Source organism: Hermetia illucens, chromosome 3, assembly GCF_905115235.1.
Source record: "Hermetia illucens chromosome 3, iHerIll2.2.curated.20191125, whole genome shotgun sequence".
NCBI classification, from domain to species: domain Eukaryota; kingdom Metazoa; phylum Arthropoda; class Insecta; order Diptera; family Stratiomyidae; genus Hermetia; species Hermetia illucens.
This window is the reverse complement of record NC_051851.1, coordinates 129,947,076-129,970,097: the sequence shown is the minus strand read 5'-3', so window position 1 is coordinate 129,970,097 and position 23,022 is coordinate 129,947,076. Positions and strand designations below refer to the sequence as shown.

Sequence of the window (23,022 nt, the reverse complement as noted above, 5' to 3'; positions counted from 1 at the left end):
AGATTGCAGTAATTCTGCACCGAACCAAAAATTTTGAACTATTATATCTTTGTTCGTAATAGTGCGCTTTTCACCAAACTTGGTAGAAACACACTTTTTATTATCGCCTACAACGCAGTCGAAATTTGATAATACACTATTCTTAACCTTATTTGAGCAGATATCGGTATAGAGGCCTACACGCCGTATAGTGGTAACTTCGTGTTTTTCTTAGATTTTACGTTTCGGGTAGCTTCTGAGAACGATTCCATTAAAGAAATGACGACTTTTCAGTCCCCTCTTTCTTCCATTTTGCATTAAATCTCAGAATAGCTATGCAAAGTGCTAATCAGGATCGTTCATTTCATATCCCACATGATAGTAAATTCTTGGTTTTATTTGCGAGTTCAACTCCAGGTTAGGTGGACAAAAAACCCACTACATCTTCACCTTTTTGATTTTCATCATTATCACCCCGCATTGCATCTCGTTGCCCTTTTGAAATAAACACACCCTTGTGAAGGCGAAAGTAATTCATGCTCCACTCCCTTCTTTCAATCCTTCATTACCTCCCTGATACTAGATTTTATACAATATATCACTCACCTGATTAAAATCTAAAATATCTTTCCACAACTAAAATTAAATAAATCTGTACAGTAGTATCTTTGCTGCTAAATCCTTTATGATGGCTAAAGCAAGAGTCAAAGCTAAAGATTCTACATTAAATTATAATTTTAAATCTTTCCCTTCTCAAATAAATCACAAATATTATCGTACGTACCTCTTCCCCTCAATGTCTCAACTGACTTTATTATTGGCCATTCACTTTGTTGCGTGACTTTATGACTACTTACGTGTCTCTGCATGGTAAGTGCAGGCAGCCAACGATCCTGATAAAAGTGGAAATAGCCCGAATTGTATGACAAAGTTACTCGTTATCATCATAAATAAGGAACTGTGCATGGAGACATAAGGATATGCATATGGCTTTCTGGTAAAATATGCTGTAAGCCCTTGGGTGATACAGTAATAGCTCTTGAAACATGCAGAACTAAAATATATCGTTACGGTAACTTCATTTATCTTCAACTGGAAATAACTTTCAAGGTTGCAGGACTTCAGTAGTTTCCTAACAACATTTTTTCAGGAAATTCTTTTATCTATATAAACTATTTACCAAGTATGTAAATATGCAGAGACAAAATCCTTCTGATTCTGAGTACTTTATTAAATTTTGAATATTCCCGTCAAACTCAGAAATGTACTATTTACATACATTTAGTATGCTTAATCCTTGAATCCTTAAAGGCAAATGCTCTATGACAACTTGAAAATCCAATATTGGTGGTGTAAATGCTTCCACTATGATCGTCCGTTTTGAGGTATTATTTGTTAGAAAAAATATTTCAATTTCCACAATTTTTTTCACTAATTAGGCAAAAAAGCACTCTTAAAGCATGATATCATCTAACATCATCAGGTTCATATTTCTCTTAATTTTACCAAGAATCAGACTTCAAAATGTTCATAATTTATGGCTTATTACTTTTTGAGTTGCAATTCCCGCAAACGTTAAAAAAATGATTTTGAGAAAAACCCGTTTAACAAAAAAAATCTTTGGAAAGTCGCTTTTCGGGTATAAAGACAAGATAATTACAAAAAAGACAATTACAACAAATACAACGGCGTCCACAGAAAATTACCTAAGTACAGAAAGCGAGTCCTGTGCGCTCAAACCTGATCCCGCACCCGATAAACATTCGGTTCTGCGTCCATATAATTGAAAGGAATGCAAATGCTTGGACATTTTTGCAACGTACTCTGGGGTAGTTAAGCTACCGATCTATATTATAAAAAATTTCAACCACTTCATATTTCGCTGAAATTTTACTGACTATAGCTATTAATTTCTTGGTAGCACTCCTACTACCTAGAGTATTCCGGATACACTACCTATTGACGCTATCGAAAACTTATTCCAAATCGATAAGGAACAGGTAGATATGAAGTCCGCAAGGTGTCAGCGTGGTTAGTGCATGAAGGAAAACAAGCCTGCCCTCGGTCGATCAGGCTTCCAAGATATTCCTCGACGCATGCTAGGATTATTTTCGATATTATTTTCACGACAGCAGGAAGCACGAAAATACCGCTTCAATCGTCGGGCACAAGACAGGTGTCCTTTTTCGAAACCGATCACCGATCACTCCTTCCTTCCACTTTCTTCCTTTCACTTCAAACACGTCACGCTTACCATCATTCGCAGTGATCAATAGAACCTTCAATCCCTTCCGTTTCCATGATTCAGCAGTCAACCAATTTTTTCCTCCGAGACATAACCGATGATCTGTATACCGTCCAAGGAAAGAATATTATTGACGACATACATTCTCAGACGGGCTATTGAAAACATCTGCGGTCCGATCAACAAGCTAATTCCCTCACTATCAAACGACCGTTGGAAGATTTAAGAACCGGTGACATTAAATGATGATCCCTTTCAAGGACGATGTGTCAGCGCACCTCTTATTACGCACATCCAGAATCCTTCCCTTTCTTCAGCTTTTGTCCGATTCAGAAGCGGAATCGGCTTATCTTGGTCGGTTGTTCATTTTTCCCGGTCAAATGCCCCATCTATATAGAGCCACGAAGGTTTCAAAACTTCATTCAGCATACCAAACCATCGTTGTTTCGACCAGCCTTTTGGTCGTTTCTCATTGACTTCGACCAGACCAATCTTGGCAATCCTAATCCTACCGCTGTTTGGCAATATGTTGTTGGTCAGTTAAACTCCAACTCACCCTATGATATACTCTCTGCTTGACCGTTTGAGATACAGGCATTTCTTTGTTGCCGCCGGGAATGTATCATGGGTCTGTGTGGGCTATTGTTAGAAAGCTGCGTTTTTCATTCATAATGGAAGATTGAATTTCACCGATTTCCTTTTAATTTGCTTTTTATATTATCATTTGCATCACAATAAAGAGCAACTCTGATTTAATCTGGTTTGCTATAAATTCCCATTGTGTGAATACTTGTTTTCTGCTTTAGATATGGCTTCCTGCTTTTCTGAACGTCGAAAAGGGATCCGATAGGAAATATCTTTAGTAATCAATATTCCAAGTTCCTGTGAGTCTATTGCAGCTATTCGTAACGATCCACATTTCCGTACAGTCATAGGCTACGTGAACCGTTTGCCTAGCATTCATCGCAGGTGACTAGAAGCCAGGCAAGGCTTTCTGCGATGCAAGGACTGAAGGTGGGGGGGGGGGGGCTCTCAATCTCACTGCTATAGATTCGAATCCCAGGCGCCATGGGTGTCGGTGTTTATCTTTTTTTTGTTTCGCTGCTAAAAGCTTGTTGCTTGCAGAGCGTCTTGAATGCAAGAACCTTAACCTGTGCTTAAAACTACTGAAAGAAGGGAAATTTAAGGAACTAGTCTAGGAATCGGGGGAATGGAAATGGAGCTTGAACTTCACGAAGGGCACTTTAAAAATGCTTGCGTTGCGTGTATTATAAGACCGTGGGCGGTAGGTGATGTCGTTAGAGGCGGAGCAGTCTACCAGACCCGATGAAAGTTTTATAAATGTGGATATATCGTGATAGGAGATAAATTTTTATTTGCTATTTGTTGTCTAGCCTAAATTTGATAGACAAGGGGTAGTTTCCTCCAAACTACCATTTTTAGTTTTCAATGATGATGAAGGGGGTAAGTTGCTCATTGAAAACAAAAAATTGTAGTTTGGAGGAAACTACTCCTTGCCTATCGAGATAGGTTGTATGCTGCTGTAGGGCAGGCTCGAAAATTGGAGGCGGGAGGGGAAGTTCACACGAGGAAAATTTTTTCTCAAAGAAGAGCGTATGGTTGAATCTATGTTGCACCTTTTCAAAAGCGAGACAATTACAATTACAGGAGGGTGATCAGATCACGGAGCAGTACTCGACAGTACTCCGCACGAGGGAAGTGAAGACAGTAAAGGGGGATTTAAGGGGAGTCTTTGGTCATTACCTGTCTACATCCTATTATCGGAGTACTAATTTAGAGTTTACATTTGGCGGGGGTACATTCGGTGAAAAAAAATTGTTCATCCCCCCCCTCATTTCATAGATCATATACGAAATTTCGTTTGAACCGGTGTAGCTGTTTTGAAGGAAAAAGCGTGCGACCGACAAACAGTAAACCGATTTTATACACAACCTTAACAAGTCGAAAAACCGGAAGTATGAAAGGTTTTGTGTATTTCTTTTATAAAGAGATTTGAGCGTGCATTTGTCGCATTAGAACCTAGCACGTAATATATGCATATATTATGTGAGAATACCCACTTTCAACTTTGACCCGTTGAAACTTTGTTAGTAATCGTGTGATTTTCACCAAACTCGGCAGCAGGATCATGGTCCATACTATAGTCTACATTGTTAGAAAATTGCGTGATTCTACAATGAACTTAAGGGGGGTTTCGCAGCCAATTACTAAAAATTATAGTAACATACTATTATTAACGTTATTTGAACAGGTATCGGTACGGAGGGTATTTCGGAGCCTAGGCACCATATAGCGGCAGCGTCTTCATTTTTTTTAGATGTTTCGATTGGGTAGTTTCTGAGAATGGGTTCGTTAAGGAAATGGCCACTTTCGACCCCCCGTACTCCCCACCTTTTCACCTTTTGATACCCCACATGACTATATTTGGTGAAAAAAATTTACACACCCCTTTTGCATGTATGGGGAAGACAAACAAACAGACGGACAGACAGAGAGTAAACCGATTTTAATAAGGTTTTGTGTTTACATAAAACCTTAAAAATGACTAAATTTTGATGAGTAATGTTCAAACACTTAATCTCTTTTGTTTCCGGCTCAAGGCTTCAATATCTTCGTGATGCAATTGATTTGAAGCTCTGTCCAATTTTCATTGTACCCACAATTTATACCATCGCTAGGTAGAGTTTTCTCATTCGTTGGTCGCTGACCCCTACTGGGTATCACGCAACTCGCATTTACGCTTTCTTACTATAAATATGCACATATGTGTTATAATGACAATATGTGATAGGTAAATTGTGCAAAGCTCATCACCTACAAAGATGGCGAAATTAACCGTGAAGATTCACCCGGAAATACTTAAGCTACATCGAAGGGCTCCGCCGCCACTCGCTTGCCTACCTCTTTGCTAGCCAGGCTCGCTAATGTGCCGGGGTCCTTTGAAAACTTGGATCCATCCTGTGTCATTTAACAAAATTTCACGTGTTATGCGTGAATCCGCACGAATCCTGAAAAATACCGACCTAACACCTGACTTCGCGTGCACCATTGAATAAACAATACGCAACCTAAATTGGAATTGAAACAACAAAGAAAAATAACGGCTTGACCGCGCACATGAGCCGCGAAACTTCGGCCCGGAGTGCCGCGATCTTGAGGAAAAATCCAAGAAGGATCGTATCCTCAATCGATGCTTCTTCTGCCTCTTGGCCGTCGCCGCCCTCTCAGTCCTTAGGCCATCGCCCAATTATATTCTATTATTACAAGTGACGTCCAACGTAGGGCCTAGTCGGGAATAAAGTTAAGATATTATTATTTCTCTATCCAACAAATCAAAACGAAATGGTTAACCGGAATAGACTGTAATTCACTGATTCACTTATTTAAACTAAAGAAACTTAAAGTGTCCGGATAGCTGAGTGGTTAGAGCACAAGGCTGTCGTACGGAAGGTCGCGGTTCAAATCTCGCTGGCGACAGTGGGATTTGTATCGTGATTTGACGTCGGATACCAGTCGACTCAGCTGTGAATGAGTACCTGAGTCAAATCAGGGTAATAATCTCGGGCGAGCGCAATGCTGACCACATTGCCTCCTACAGTGTACTGTAGTGTACCGTTACGGTCTTGAATGAAGTGCTCTAACACACTTCAAGGCCCTGATCCAATATGGATTGTTGTGCCAACGATTATTATTATTATTATTATTATTAAACTTAAAGGAAGAAGGGTAACTAAGCCTAGGAAATATGGGGTCCCACGGTGGATGCCATTTGAAATCACACTACTGTCCTGCGTTTCAATTTCCACCGAAATAGTCCTATTCAGCATTACGCTCGCGCAAGATTACATCCCCTGATTTGAAACAGGTACTCATTGCCATTGCCAGTCGACGGGTACCCGACATCCAATCACGATCAAAAATCTCTCTGCCACCAGCGAGATTTGAACCGCAACTTTCCGCTGCGACAGCCCAGCGCCCTAATAAACAAATCGGAAACAGGAGCATCGGCGCTTCAGGTTACACGATGTCCCGCTTATATATAGCTCGTAGCGTATATATGTATGTTGAGTATACCCCCTGGTGGTACTGACATTTTATGTCTCAATGAGTAGTTATTTCACGCAAAAGGAGCAACTTTGACTTTGTTATAATTTCGTTAGTAATAGTATGATTTCCAACAAACTTTCCAATATGATGCCCCCTATTAAAACTTATCTTATTGCATCTATCTTGTATGGATTTGGAATGAACTTAAGGGAGGTTCGCTGTAAATCTTCAAAGTATAATAATATACTACTATTAACTTTATTTGAGCAGAAATCGTAACGGGAAGTATTTTAAATCAATTTTTTCGGCTGGGTAGTTCCTGAGAACAGGTTTTTGAAGTAGTTGCCCTCTTTCAAACCCGCGGTCTTGTCTTCGCCCTTTTTCCCATTCGCATCAATTATTTCTAAGCCCACAAGTAACTATCCTTTGGATTTGATTTCTATGAGCAGTTGAGAGCATCGTTAAATATGCTTTCCAATTGAGGTACCAGTAATGGCTTTTCACTGCTAGCTAATCATCGTCATCTGCACAAGGATTTTTCTCGGCCATTGAAGCTAGTGACTACCGCCTTGTTTTCGACTATATTTGGGACTTCAACATAATGTGTACAGAATCATATATAGAATATTGCGAAAAGAAATACTCCATTAATAAAAAAACAACCTAATTTTTTTTTCATTGTATGAACAATTTTATGTTTAATCGCCCTCATGACTCCTCTGCCAACAAAGTTCGATCACACCGCGTCCCAAATGCTCACCGTTTGAATTATAAAACAATTGCAAAAGTGACAACAAATAAATTGTTTTTATTGATTATAAAAGGAAAAACATACACGACCAAGTACCGTTCAAATATGAAAAATATTTATCCGGTACACATGTCACGCTAGACACTCTACAACCGTCACAGATAATAGATACATTCCACCATATTCATGTATCAAAATTTTTTATTGCGATCTAAGATACTTAAAATCAACATGGGACGCAATTTTCGGAATCGGAAAGCATGAAGTGAATTGTATTGCAGTAAAATCGTAATCGTTGTCACTTTCTATTTTATATTGACCGTAGGCATTATAAAATTGTGCGGAAAGAAATATGCATCTGATACTGGTAGAAATTAGCGTGAACACATGCGAGAGATTGGGTATGAGCCGGGTATTCATAAAAATTGTTTTTTGTGGAATGACGATGGATTTGTGCAGTACAGAAAACATTGATTTATCATAAGCTCATTCGAGAATTGGCATTTGAACATATTTCCTACTATTTCATTTTACAAGTTTAGAATAATGGAGAGAATGCAAAATTTTGATGTCATAAACTGCAATGAAATTATTCAACTCCAGGGAAACCTATACTGTATTACTTTTCGAAAATTTATCATTTGTAAAACAACTACTAGATTTTTGGATTAAACAAGCAAACTCTTTATATCTAGTTAACCAGTTAACATACTAACTTTACCAAACGAAACAAATACTGGGATCGTTTCTCACCACAGATTGATTTGCAGCTTCTAGTCCCAACGGCAGCAATTCGATACTCATAAACGGTGGAGCTGTGAATAAATATTCAGTTTTGGTTTCCTCATTGATAAACAAAACTACTACAGACAACGGATATGATCTTGTCAGACATCATCTTTTCCAACGAGTAGATACTGGAATAGTCTTGATAGCGATAACTCATGAAAGTATCAACTTACAAGAATAATCTGATGAATTCACATCGATATCATATTAAGATACTTCCAGAGTCAATTGAATGGCGATCCACAGGAAGCACAAACGTACAGGTTGAGTTATTTTTAACAATAGTGGTTTGCTAAAGTCTATAGCACTAGACAATAGTGTTCAATGGTCACATTTTATTAAAATCAAATAAGCTATAAACACATTCAATCATAATGTCAAAAGCTTGTGAGTGAAGTGCTACAAGATACTTCTACGGGGATAAACTCTGACCAGACGTAAGAATATTGACATAATATAAATTGTAACTACGTGATACTCTTCAGGAAGTTACCCCATATCGGAAGTAAATATGGGACACTACAGCATTTTGGCTGCTTAGTGAATATCTTCCCCTATTTCTACCGATACCATTTATTCTTTCTATCAGCGACATACTTCGTGCTTCACCATTAAAGTCCGCAAAATTATCCAGGGTGCGAAGAGAAAGGCACGGATAGTGGACCGAAACAACAAAGTGTTCGTTCCTATCGTGACTGGTCATCAGAGGCCTTTTAATTAATTAATACTAGTTTTGTCCAAAGTCCTGAAGCGCAGAAAGCAAACGCAAATATCAAATTATCAAATTGTCAAATTAAAAAGTAATGGCAACTACCAATAAAAATGTCCACTTTCTTCTCAACGGACACAATCTCAGAAGAAGTGCTCTCCTGGTACACACAGATGTTAATCGCCCTTTTCAAAAGCTGACCAAACACTTATTTTTATGACCAACCACTTTCTGTCCGAGAACGACAGACTGGTCGTGCCAAAAATGAATACTACGACTGTAAAGAAGGAGTGTAGTCGTCGAAAAAAAGCCCTAAATGGAACTAAAACAGACTGCAAGGAATTAGTGAAGATACTGTTATTTATATAGTATTCGGGTGGCAAGTCCGAATAAAGGACAAGGGTTTGATCTCTATTGGTGACAGGTATCCCGACAGACAGTCAACGCGACTGGACGGGCCCCGGTTCTGTCGAGAAATGGGCAAGGGTTCTTGACGCATGGACGTAAGACGCAAGACGTAATCGCAAATCAAATACGTGTCCCATGCCAAATATTGACACCTTCACTGGAAGAACGAAGAAACCCGCAGGAGGTCTTCGGAAAAGGCGCAGTGATTTTTGAGCTCAACAAGAAACTCGATTGTGCGCTACCACAAATTGCTGTCACTACTTTGGTAACCCACGAATTCAATTTGGTGCCGGCATGGTCATCTCTGAGGGTTTCCGTGATGCCGTGAAAGAAGTCGAAAGATTTGATCAGTGGTTGATGAAGCTCACAATTATCTTAGCCGACTGCACTGTTCACTTCTTCACTGCATAGGTACCGCAAACAGGTCGATGGAATGTCGAGAAAGATATCTACTACTCGAAGTGAAGTCATATAATGTGGTGACTACATTATTATTGCGAGCGACTTTAATGAAAAGGCAGACGGCAGCAGGTGCTATGAGGGGAAAGGGTTTGGTGCAGACAGTAAGGGTCGTGAGCGTGTAGTTGATTTTGTGGACACTCACGAGTTTGTACTTGTGAGTGGTTCACCAAATGATTTTCTCATCTTCCTACATTTTATATTGGGAACATCATCATCATCAACGGCGCAACAACCGGTATCCGGTCTAAGCCTGCCTTAATAAGGAACTCCAGATATCTCGGTTTTGCGCCGAGGTCCACCAATTCGATGTTCCTAAAAGCTGTCTCCCGTCCTGACCTACGCCATCGCTCCATCTTAGGCAGGGTCTGCCTCGTCTTCTTTTTCTACCATAGATATATTATAAACCTTCTGGGCTTGATCATCCTCATTCATACGGATTAAATGGCCCGCCCACCGTAACCGAGCCGGATTTCATCCACAACCGAACAGTCATGGTATCGCTCATAGATTTCGTCGTTATGTAGTCTATGGAATCGTCCATCCTCATGTAGGGGATCAAAAATTCTTCGAAGTATTCTTTCGAACGCGGCCAAGAGTTCGCAATTCTTCTTGCTAAGAACCCAAGTCTCCGAGGAATACATGAGGACTGGCAAGATCATTGTCCTGTACAGTAAGAGCTTTGACCCTACGGTGAGACGCTTCGAGCGAAACAGTTTTTGTAAGTTGAAATAGGCTCTGCTAGCAGCCAAGAACCGTGCGCGGATTGCATCATTGTAGCTAATGTCGGTTGTAATTTTCGACCCTAGATAGGAGAAATTTTCGACTGTCTCAAAGTTGTAGTTTCCTATCTTCATTGTTTTCGTTTGGTCAGTGCGATTCGATGTTGTTCGTTCTTTCGGTTTTAGCGCTGACGTTACCACCATGTACTTCGTCTTACCTTCATTGATGTGCAGCCCAAGATTTCGCACCGCCTGCTCGATTTGGATGAAGGTAGACTGTACATCTCGGGTTGTTCTTCCCATGATGTCGATATCATCAACGTAGGCCAGTAGTTGGGTGGACTTGAAGAGAATGGTGCCTCTCGCATTTACATTGGCATCGCGAATCACTTTCTCAAGGGCCAGGTCGAAGGGCATCGCCTTGTCTTAGACCGTTGTTGATGTTGAATGGTCTCTAGAGTGATCCTGCTGCTTTTATCTGATATCGCACAGTGATCAGGGTCAGCCTAGTCAGAATCATCAATTTCGTCAGGATACCGAATTCTCTCATGGCCGTGTACAATTTTACCCTGGCTATGCTGTTATAGGCGGTTTTAAAGTCGATGAAAAGATGGTGCAACTGTTGTCCATATTCCAACAGTTTTTCCATAGCTTGCCGCAGAGAGAAAATCTGATCTGTTGCTGATTTGCCTGGAGTGAAGCCGCTTTGGTATGGTATGGACCAATGATGTTCTGAGCGTATGGGGCTATCCGGCCTAGCAAGATAGAGGAGAATATTTTATAGATAGTACTCAGCAGGGTAATACCTCTATAATTGCTGCACTGTGTGATATCCCCCTTTTCATGTATGAGGCAGATAATGCCTCGTTCCCAATCCTCAGGCATTGATTCGCTGTCTCATACTTTGAGCATCAGTTAGTTAACCACTTGGTATAATTGATCGCCTCCATATTTAACCAATTCGGCTGTAATTCCTTCGGCTCCTGGCGACTTATGATTTTTAAGCCGATGAATTACACGGACTGTTTCTTCTATGTGAAAACAAACGCCTCTACCATAGATTTCTCGACAATAAAACGCTGACCAGTTGGTAAATCTCCAAAAATGTCATTCCAGAAGCTAAGAAAGCGATCTTTATTAACGAGTGGTCTATCGCAAAGACCTTTGCAATAAGTTAGACACTCGGGATGGTGTGAGACATCTGTATCGACTTGTCAAAAGATGACATCAACAAACACGGTATATCATATACTTCTGCTACATTAGCGACAAGAACATTTCTCACTTACTTTAATGGATGGCGAAATTATTTCGTGCAAATATCAGCGGAAGAATTTGTGCATCCTCCACTTCCACAAACATTGCAGTGGTCTGAACATCAAAGCCAATGGGAAAAACGAACGAGGCAGAGGTTGAAGAAGAAGAAAATATAGCAATCGATGGCAGCCATATAGACACGGTGTCACAAAAGAAGTTTATATTTGATGATGATGTAAAGGGCTTTCACCGGACCTTAATCCGGTGCGTTGGGATGACACCAGTTGAAAAACTCGTCGGAATGAAGTGAGAGGGATTGAAATGTGGAAAAGAGCCCATTCTCACATTACAGAGCCTGACTGGCACAACATGGATGGTAGTGCTGGATTTCTATGACCAATGTTTTTCCTTAGGTTTGCATTATGGTCAACCCAAATTATCATTCTGGCCATTTTCTGCATATACGCATATACACCCACGTTGGGCGTCAGTACTACCTGCATCTCAAAGAAAGGGATGTACCATTACCAAAAGGATGGTGGCATCCTTTAAAACACGCAGGAAGCACGCAGGTACTCCTTTCTAAGTGCCGCACTCAAAACGGGTGTCTTTCTTTGGAATCTTAACGATAATCTCCTTCTTCCACACTCTAGGAAAGGTCTCGATTTCCCAAGATTTGCGTTCGAGTGGAAGTAGCAGATCTGCAATAACTGAGGGCGCAACGATAAATAACTCTGTTGGGAGACTGTCAAGCCAGCGTCTTTACTCCCTTTGAGTGTATTTATGACCAAAATGATTTGGCATGGAATGGTCGCCTTAAATTATAAGCTAACTTTAGCCTACTTGATGACTTGATCTTGCGACCTCTTTCTCTAATTTGGCAATTAACACTGGTTTCCTGTCTGCTTCTATTTTCAAATATTTCCTTTGTGTATCACCATATCTGGCATTCGTTTAGCATGGCTAGTCTTTTGCAGTTTTAGGAATTTGGTCAACGATGATAATGAGCGCTTATTGAAAAGTTATTTATTATTATTCGTTGAACTCAATGTGGATCCCAATATTTTTGCAATTCATAGGTGTTCAACAAACCAACGGACTTTGCCGGCGTTTTAGTCATCTATCATCCTGGATTTATACCGCCACAAGAGTGCGGGTCTTATTAAAACTGTCGAAATTCATATCTTACTTTTTCGATGAAATTTTCATGAGCGCATTAAAGAGAGGACTGAATAATAGGTTTCACTTATGCTGTTATTCAAGTTGACACTTGCTTCACTTGCTCGGATTTGAACGTGGCCAAAGTGATGTTATCCCCAGGCAGGGGTGTATCCTATGGATTTTATCTCATTGGTTTATTTCCGTTCACTTTAATCTAATCTCCTTTGCTAATTCCGTTAGTTCATGGAACACCTCTATTAATTGACTGACAGGTGAAGCTATAATCCCCATATTACGTTCTCTCCATGTACAAATGCATATAGGCAGCCAAACTACAGCCCTACGATACCATCTCAAGCCTGAAGAAAGGGTACAGTTCCTTTTGCATATTGTATAATTTTCATGCAGTCTATTGCAATCATGCTGAGTGTGAGAACCTTTCACGTAGATTTTGTTCTCCAAGGAACAATTGACAATGGCACAAATTCAGGCAACATATGGGGTCTATTTCGCGAACAACCAGAGTTATTGCGATCACTATTCACTGTGTAACTCGGAAACTAATCGGGAAATATTTAAACTAACTCCTAAAACCAAATTTTTTTTGAAGGAGGTTGAAACTAATTCTTCTTTGAAGTAATAGTAGTTAACGCGCCGAGTTCGACGTAGCCCATGCTGAATCTGTATTGCTGAATCAGTGCTGACAGTTCTACAATATAATATCCATTTTAAGTTTCTTACGAGTTAATATATCATTCTGTGTGTGTATGAGTCAAAAATATTTAGAAATTGAGTTTGATGCATAGTCATCACTTTTCAAGAAAAGAAATTGTCCATAGACAATTAAATACTTCAGTCCGTAAACTACGAGCTACAATTACTGACACTGCAAATACCAAACGAGTACATTTTCGACTGCTATTGACTGAGGTTATTTGCGTAATTAGCACGTCTTCGCGAATGGTTTGCACTTCTCCAATGATCTTTCATTTCTGCTCAGATTTCTGCTACACATTGAAGAAAGATTCATCATACATTGAGGCAGATGTCGAATCATGTTAGAAAAATGCGCGGAATCCAGTAATGAAGCTATCTGTAGACGCATATTTACGTATACAGACGTATCTGCATTTGGATGCGTTTCAATTCAGAAAATCATGTAAATAGTATTTCTCATTTGAACTTGAGATTAGAAAGCCTTGAGAAAAGGCACGTACATAGTTGATGCTTTGAGTGAACGTTGTCATTGCTGCATTTGTGGTTGATTACAAATTTTGAATGATTCAGGTTTTGCCGGAACAAAATTGAATTTTAGTATAGTTGGAGATTTTCGAAGAAAAGGCAGACATATAAATCCAATTCGTCATAAATCTATGTATTTTTATATGACAAACAATCTATCCTAAAATTTCCAGTTTATAACAAAAATCAAATAAGTTGAAAATCGAAAGTTCAACGCTTCAGGTATGAAAGGTTATGTGTATTTCTTGTATAAGTATATCTGCGCGCAGAATTGTTCCATTGTACGTACTTCAAATGACATGCTAAAGTCAGACTTCTCGCTTTGGTCTGATATTATTATTCAGTATCCTGGGCCGCAGTAAATTTCCACGGAACAGATAACTTTAAGCTACTGTAACTTTTTCAGTAATATGTATTACGATTTTTGCCAAACTTGGCGATATCCTGCCCTATACTATAGTCTTCATTACTTTTTATAACTCTGGGCTCAATTTAAGTGGGTTTCTAGTAAACTTCCCAAAAACATAGTAATATACAATTATTAACTTAAATTGAGTGGATATGGAAGGTATAGAGGCAGCTTCGTGATTTTTTCACATTTTTCGGTTGGGTGGTTTCTGAGAATGAGTCCATGAAATAAATATTCACTTTATAGCTCCCGCAATTCCCGGATTTTAACAGCCAAGTAGGGAAGGAGTCCGTATTCAGGCGATACGTTGGCTCAAATAGCTTACACGAAAAAACAAATGATAACGGACTGCGGACTATTCAATTAGCAGGGTCACACGAAATGGTTGTTGGAAGTACCTGGTTTGCGCGGAAAGCGGTCCACAAGCATACATGGGCCTCTCCAGACGGAACCACTTTCAACCAAATTGACCACGTGTTGATCGAACGCCGCCACCTCTCAGCCTTGATGAATGTCAGAACATATAGGGGGGCCAATATAGACTCGGATCACTATCTCGTTGGCATGGTGCTCCGAGCTCGAATAACAATACCACCTAGAATCCCCTCCGGCAATCAGGTGAGAGTGAACACTGAAGCCATCCACAACACAACCCTCCGCGACACCTATAAGAGGGAAATGGATGCCGTAATAACCGCAGTCAACAGAGGACCTGGAGATGAAGCATCAACAAATGATCTTCACAATCACCTGAAGAACGTTGTCATGGATACGGCCACAAACATACTTGGCCCCAGCCGCAAAAGGAGTCGGAACGGTAGGTTTGACGATGAATGTAAGCTAGCAACGGAACGGAAGAATGCCGCATACCGAGAAATGTTGCATTCTCAAAGAACGCGGGCACGGGCAGAGACTTATCACCAACTCAGTCGAGCGGAGAAGCCACTTCACAGACGGAAAAAGGAAGCCTAGGAGAACCAACAAGTCTGTGAACTAGAAAAGTACAGGGAGCAACCGCACCAGGAACGGAAGCTTTACCAACAAGTTAGCAGGATGAAACCTTATACACCTCGATGCTCATCCTGCCGAGACAAAGAGGGAAATCTGATTTCCGACAGAATGGGCATATTAGAGCGATGGGTTGAGTACTTTGATGAGCTACTGAACAGCCAGAACATCGGCGAGTTGGAGGTCCCGCCAACTGAAGACGACGGACAAATACTGCCACCACCAAGTTTAGGAGAAACAGTCCGTGCAATCCATCGGCTAAAAAATCATAAGTCGCCAGGAGCCGATGGAATTACAGCCGAATTGTTTAAATATGGAGGCGACCAGTTACACCAAGTGGTTCATCAACTTGTGCTCAAGGTATGGGACAGCGCATCAATGCCTGACGATTGGCAACGAGGCATTATTTGTCTCATACATAAAAAGGGAGATATCACACAGTGCAACAATTATTGAGGTATCACGCTGCTGAGTACCATCTATAAGATATTCTCCGCTATCCTGCTAGGCCGGATAGCCTCATACGCCCAGAACATCATTGGCCCATACCAAAGAGGCTTCACTCCAGGCAAATCAGCAACAGATCAGATTTTCTCTCTGCGGCAAGCGATGGAAAAACTGTTGGAATATGGACAACAGTTGCACCATCTGTTCATCGACTTTAAAGCCGCCTATGATAGCATAGCCAGGTTAAAACTGTACACGGCCATGAGAAAATTTGGTATCCCGACGAAATTAATAAGACTGACTAGGCTGACCCTCACCAATGTGCGAGGCCAGATAAAAGCAGCAGAATCGCTCTCAACACCATTCAACATCAACAACGGTCTACGACAAAGGGATGCGCTATCATGCGTCCTCTTTAACCTGGCCCTCGAGAAAGTGATCCGTGATGCCGAGGTGAATGCAAGAGGTACGATCCTCTTCAAGTCCACCCAACTACTGGCCTATGCTGACGATATCGACATCATGGGAAGAACCACCCGAGATGTACAAACTGCCTTCATCCAGATCGAGCAGGCGGCGCGAGATCTTGGGCTGCACATCAATGAAGGCAAGACAAAATATATGGTGGCAACGTCAGCACCGAAGACCAATCAACCAACAACATCAAACCGCACTGGTGAAACACAAACACGAAGAAGAATAAGGATAGGAGAATACTTTGAGACCGTTGACAATTTCTCCTATCTAGGGTCGAAAATCACAACCGATAACAACTACGATGATGAAATCCGCGCACGGTTGTTGGCAGCCAACAGAGCCTATTTCAGCTTACAAAGACTGTTCCGCTCGAAACGTCTCACCATAGGGTCAAAGCTCTTACTGTACAGGACTATGATCTTGCCAGTCCTCATGTATTCCTCGGAAACTTGGGTTTTTAGCAAGAAAAATTGCGAACTCTTGGCCGCCTTCGAGAGAAGAATCCTCCGAACAATTTTTGGCCCCCTACATGAGGATGGACGATTCCGTAGCCTACACAATGACGAAATCTATGAGCGATACCATGACCATCCGGTTGTGGATAAAATCCGGCTCAATAGGTTACGGTGGGCGGGTCACTTAATCCGTAGGGATGAGGATGATCCCACCCGGAAAGTCTATAAGGGCAATATCTATGGTAGAAAAAGAAGACGAGGCAGATCCTGGCTTAGATGGAGCGATGGCGTGCGTCAGGACGCCAGACAGCTTTTAACGATACCGAATTGGTGGACCTCGGCGCAAAACCGGGATGTCTGGAGTTGCTTACTTTAGTCAGGCCTAGACCGGATACCGGTTGTTGCGCCGTTGATGATGATGATGAATTCCCGGCTTTCAAAATTAATTCCGCCTCGGAAAGTTCTAATTGAGGCAAAGTCGGAGGAGAAACGTGGGAAACCGGACATTTTGAAAACTCGATTGATGATGTCAATGAACTGGGAACTGAAATGAAATTGGTATCGAAGTAGTGAATTAAGTTGTCCGCCAAGAGAGTAGGGAAAGGATGTTGGGGAGGGTTTAAGTGAATACTTAAACCGAGCATCAACGAACCAAAGTATCAAGGTTGGATTGGAAGAGAACACAGTGAAGCGGAGACAAATCAGAGGCAAATAATTTAAGGTCGTCAGGATACAGCAAATACGGATGGGTGGGGATGGAGAGGAGGTCATGGAATTCGGGGATCACTAGAGGAGGGAGAGAAGGTACGGGATGAATGTCCATGAAAAAACTCTGCAGGACCGATATGAGAGGTCGGAGGAAAGGCAGGAGATGATTGGGAGGGAGCACGTTAAATAGAGAGAATTTGGAGAGGAGAACATTGTAGTCAACGGTATCAAAAACTTTGGCGTAGTCGGTACAAATGGCGTGTAACTCCTATCGTGAATTAAGGCATTTAGCATCGAAGTTGGTAAAGACCGAAAGGTTTGAAGCAGTAAATTCACGTTTCACGAAACCACGATGTTCTTTCACAGGCGGCCAAAATGCCCTATTAGCGCCGTATAGAAGTCAAGATTGTTGTGGGGAGTAGTAGTAGAGCCAGCAAAATTGACGGAAAAAGGGAAAGATTTGTGGAGTTACGGAATTGGCGAGTGTAGGACCAAAACTAAATTACCGCAGACAAAGGTAGCCTGGACGCTCAACAAGTATCTCTTATGCTCTATTTTAATCGTCGTTTTCACAGTGGAGCGCACAGCTTTGAATTGGCAAAATCGGCATTATTCTTTCAGGTTCAAAACTGCCCTCTTCTCCAAGTTCGAAACTTCTTCTGCGTACTTCAAGCGAATGTCGTTAAGGATCTCCTTGGTGAACCTAGTTGGGTAATAACAAAGACAAGTAGGAGAAAAAGTAACATTACAGGAGAAAAAATCGGAAAGGATATTCTAAAAGGTTCCAAGAGCTTGATCACACGCAGAGTTTTATAATATGTGATCCCAGTTGATTGACGTTAAAGCTGAGTTGAGACCAGAATAGAATTGCGCGCAGTTTTGGTATCTGAGGGTGGTATCTGATGTGTGATGAGCGCCAATTTTGACATTGAGCGAGGAAGTAAAGAGAGGTGGCGCCCAACGAGTTTTGAATAGTACAAATTAAGAGTGCCAATGTTTGGAGATTTTGAAATTCAGGGTGGTCAAGTGTTCATAAAGGAAGAGAGTAGAAAGAAAGAGTGGAAGAGTTTGTTGAGAGATAAAATCGGAAGGAATTTGACAGTAAAGAATTCCGAGAAGCTGTCAAACAATTCTTCGTCTTTTCATTATGTCGATCGTAAATGCAGCCTGTCGTTCTTCTTGTATATAACGTGTACTTTATCTAAAATCCTTTGCCATGTAATACGGAAATAATTATCATGAATGGAGTTATTTTCTGTTGCGTTTAAGGGGCTTCCCATACATACAAAAGGGGATTATAAAATTGATTTATCTTAGATATATTCATAATATGTACCAAACTGAATGTTTCGAACGTTTTCTAAAATAAGTCTTCTTTTTGGTACCAGTTCCGGAAGAAACAAATGAGACGCAAAATACCACAGATTTAAAATAAAAAATGAAGAATATCCTACCGAAAAATCCATTCAAATAAAAATAATAATTTCATATTATAAAATTTCTCAAGACTTGCCACCATTGTTCCGCGCCATGCGCCCCTAGAGCCACCCACTGATCAGCCACCTTAGAGTAGCGGATTTCACTGTATTGTATACCCAACAACGGAATTGCTGCTGCTCTTCCTTAATGTGTAACCTATCTATTGCAGGTTCCGCCTATTGATCAACCCCTGTGCGCCGACCAAGTTCTTCAATCGAAATTGTATTAGCCCAGCGTACTCCGATGACACGTTGCAAACATGTGTTCATGAAGGAAGTTTTTGACTAACAGTGTTGGCCACTTCCCTACTTCCTCACAGAAAAGGCCTAAATATAGAGCAGTACCAACTTGAACTTCTTGTTGAGTTCGGTACCACTATGCAAAAATTACGCTTCTTAATTATCCAAATTGATCAGCACCTTCGGTGCTTTGCCTATTAATATAGATAGGGAGAGTACGATAACCCAGCATACTGGGAACGTTCTTTTGTTTTTTTGTATTTGTTGGCGTTTACCTTCAGTCCAGCTCTATTTGCTCTCTTTCCAAATCTAAAGCCATTTAGCCGAGGTCCATGAGAACAAACAGATGTGAGAAGCGTGGTGGAGATATGTGAGGGAAGATGTCACAATCTATTGAAGCCCTTTAGGTCAGTATGAAGACAGCATGAAGAACGTCATCGTAAGTCCTGGGGTAAACTGAAGTGCATTTCGAAAAACCGCAAACGATGGTGTATAGGCGTAGTAGACGATGCCTGAATAAGGGATGAATTACAATCATATATTACAATTTCATGATTTAGAAGGAAATTCCTTTTGACTTCACCCTAGGTATACAATGGGCAACAATACAGAATATAATATTGGATACGATACTAAGAAGTTTGATGAAAATCCTTCATTATTAATGTATTTTTCGAATGAACTCTTTCAACTCAAAGTACTGCGCCCGTCGATAGCGTAGAATAAAGGGATGAAATATATGTATACACTGCGACCACCTCACTCATCCTAGTAAATAAATAATACAATTGACGATAAAACCGGTTTTTTCCACCAAATTTTGTTTCATGAAAAATACAGAATCTTCAATACTTGAAGCATCCAACTTCCGCCCTCCGGCTTGTTTCACATTTTAGGTCAGCATTTGCAATTTTGAATCTTGGTACATCCCAACCATTTTCAAATCAAGAATCTTTTCAACATCTGTCTCTACTTCAGTTCCAAAGACACTTCTTTATTATAAATTATAGACTTTTTTTAAACTTCGCCATGGTTAGTGCGTTACTTCCAAATAGTGCTACTCTAATGTGACAAGAACGCAGTAGGTTTCTCAAACTCTCCTTTAATTGCAGATACAATATTTCTCTTGAAATATTTGGATAAACGCTTATTTTAACAAAAGATTTCTTTTTCAGGACTAGATACTGGACGTAGGCAGTCATCTAACGACAACGAAGCGTAAGATTAGGTATGTTATTTATATATTTCTTGTCTTATAAATGCATTTTTATCTGCACAACATAAATAAAACTATCTGAACAAATAGAACTATTATCAAGCTATACAATTTGCACAAATATATATGTATACTTCCACAAATACACTTTCACAACATAAACTCCTACAAACTCAACTTCATGGTTTAAGCCTAATCCAGCCTAAATCGTCTTCAATCTGTCAATCAAAATCAGATGTAATGCGCTTAGATTGTGCATCTAATGCAACTTGATACTACTAATTTTTTTATGTGAATAAGACAAGGGTGAAAGATTGTTATTGGAACAAACAACAAACAATAATGTGGCTTGCGCCTTAGGAGAAACAACTTAAGCATAATATGTATAGTCAGACGAAACAAGTTAACTTGCACTTGTTGACCTCTTTCATACTGCTTATTCGAAGCAGTGAAGATACTCCTTCAAAATAGAGCGCTTCAACTAGTAAACACTTCTTATGTGCGATACCCAGCAGGGAAAGAGGGATTTGTACAATAATGTCTTGCTAAATGCAGATAAATTCTAATTATTTCAATTCTTTACTTGATCATTATCTAATGTTTGTAGTATGCAATTTTATTCCAAAAGTATATTTTTTTAGAAATCATTCATCTGACATTCCCTTGCAACCGAAATTTCCACTCGGTAAACATTTTATTTTGGCGACTGTAAAGCATTTAATGCATCAGAACCACTTTCTTTTAATTTCCTATTGGTTGATGCCGTCGCATTATGAGTTTCGATTCTTAGGATCTACTACTGCGCGGTCTTATAAACAACAATCAAGTCCACCTACAAAATCTGTAACAAAATTCAGGTTACCCGGGGCAACCAACAACGTGAAAAAATATCTTGCCAAATGCCTACGTTGTTTGATCGTTATTACAGTGTTGTAGTTACGTTTGTTTGTTGTCTTTTCTACGTCGTAGTGTCAAAGAAAGAAAGTAGTTCATAAATATTATATATTGAACAATAATTACTGTAACTTTTTCGTAAACAAAAGATAAATTACGCTGAGTGGAAGTTGAGGAAGTGTGAATCAATCTTCCAAAATAATTTTCGAAGTGAGGACCAAAACAGGTCAATATTCCTCATAAGAAGTTATTGTCTTTGTGCTAGAGAAATACTAAACTTTAGGAATTGGTTCCATACCCATACTCGAAATGTGGAAGAAAAACGGAGTTAAAATTCGTCTGAATATTTTTGTGGAAATACATTTTTAAAACTCAGTGATTGTAATCATAAAATAGTTGGTGAAGTCAAAAAGTGAATTAGTGCAAAGAGAATTGGAATAAACAAAAGGATAAAAAAACTAAGAGGGGAAGTCCTAGTTTTGATTATACACTTTCATCGAAAAGTATAAACAAATTTAAGGTATGATCGCTAGCTTTACTGAAATCTGCCATTTTAGCACTTATTTATGGTGAACGGAAACTAGCCCTGAATTTATCTTTAAAAACCAGATGAAGTTTATTATGGATGAGACCGCAGTGACACTTCAAGTAGGCAGCACACGTTTTCCCGTTCTGCACTTGATCGCATATACTTGTACTTCCTGTTCCCAATCACATAAAGGGAAAGACACCTATGTTCCGAGAAATATTGAATAGTCAAGTTGGTTGGCAATCTCGGAAAAAGTAAATGCTTAAAAATAATTCCTCACCACTAAGAATAAAACACACTTTATTCAAAAGTGTCCGGATAGTTGAGTGGTTAGAGCGCAAGGCTGTCGTATGGAAGGTCGCGGTTCAAGTCTCACTGGTGGCAGTGGAATTTGTATCGTGATTTGACGTCGGATACCAGTCGACTCAGGTGTGAATGAGTACCTGAGTCAAATCAGGGTAATAATCTCGGGCGAGCGCAATGCTGACCACATTGCCTCCTAGTGTACCGTTACGGTCTTGAATGAAGTGCTCTAACACACTTCAAGGCCCTGATCCAACATGGATTGTTGCGCCAACGATTATTATTATTATTCAAAAGTGGAAAAGATTGCCAGATGCAAATGCCATGGCTGCCAAAGAAAAAGCTAACCATTGAAAATAGTTCCAATCATTAGCACGTCAATTCGTCTTAATGTCATGTAAGAATAGCTATACAGATACTCGGAACTTTATTACATTAAAATTAAAAACAAGTTGGAAAACCGGAAGGTAAATGCTTTAAGTATGAAAGGTTTTGTGTATTGCTTATAAATTTAGGCTTTTTTGCGTAGGCATTTGTCTCACTTACACCGCAAAATCGGGATGTCTGGAGTTCCTTATTAAGGCAGACCTAGACCGGATACCGGTTGTTGCGCCGTTGATGATGATGATGATGAATAAATTTGCACAAAAGTGATAACTTTGACCTATTACCACTTTGTTAATAATCGTGCGATTTCCACCAAACTTTGAAGTATTACTCGGCGAAGAAAAAATGTTTGCCCCTTTTTTATATATAAGGGCCGCGATGTACCCGTAGACCATTTATAGCTAGAGAGCTGAGTCCTATACTGCTCTATGCAGCGCCATTTCTGCTGCAATTTTAGAACCATCTCGGATGAAAAAATGATGATGTTGATATTGGACGAGGCGAACTCTTGGTGAGGTTAACTTTGAACTCACGCAGTTTCTCACGGGACATGGCAGATACCGCAGAAACGATTGGAATATCAAAGAAATCGAAAGAGTTGCAAAATGCAACAATCCCTCCACATAGAGTGCATAAATGGTTAAAATCGACCAATTTCTCAGATTATGGCGCAGCTATAAT

General features: G+C 40.1%; 1 protein-coding gene across 2 annotated transcripts in view; it reads left to right on the top strand.

The window, feature by feature from the left end:
- The window catches only part of LOC119651631, a 264,754-nt gene that overhangs the window by 30,317 nt on the left and 211,415 nt on the right, over positions 1 to 23,022 (top strand). The window contains exon 2 of one of the 2 annotated variants that reach the window (XM_038055295.1): positions 20,188 to 20,240. The gene's annotated coding sequence lies outside the window, so the exon portion shown is untranslated. Of the gene's footprint in view, positions 1 to 20,187; positions 20,241 to 21,224; positions 21,643 to 23,022 lie in introns of those variants that run through there. The other variant, XM_038055296.1, reaches the window with a different exon arrangement.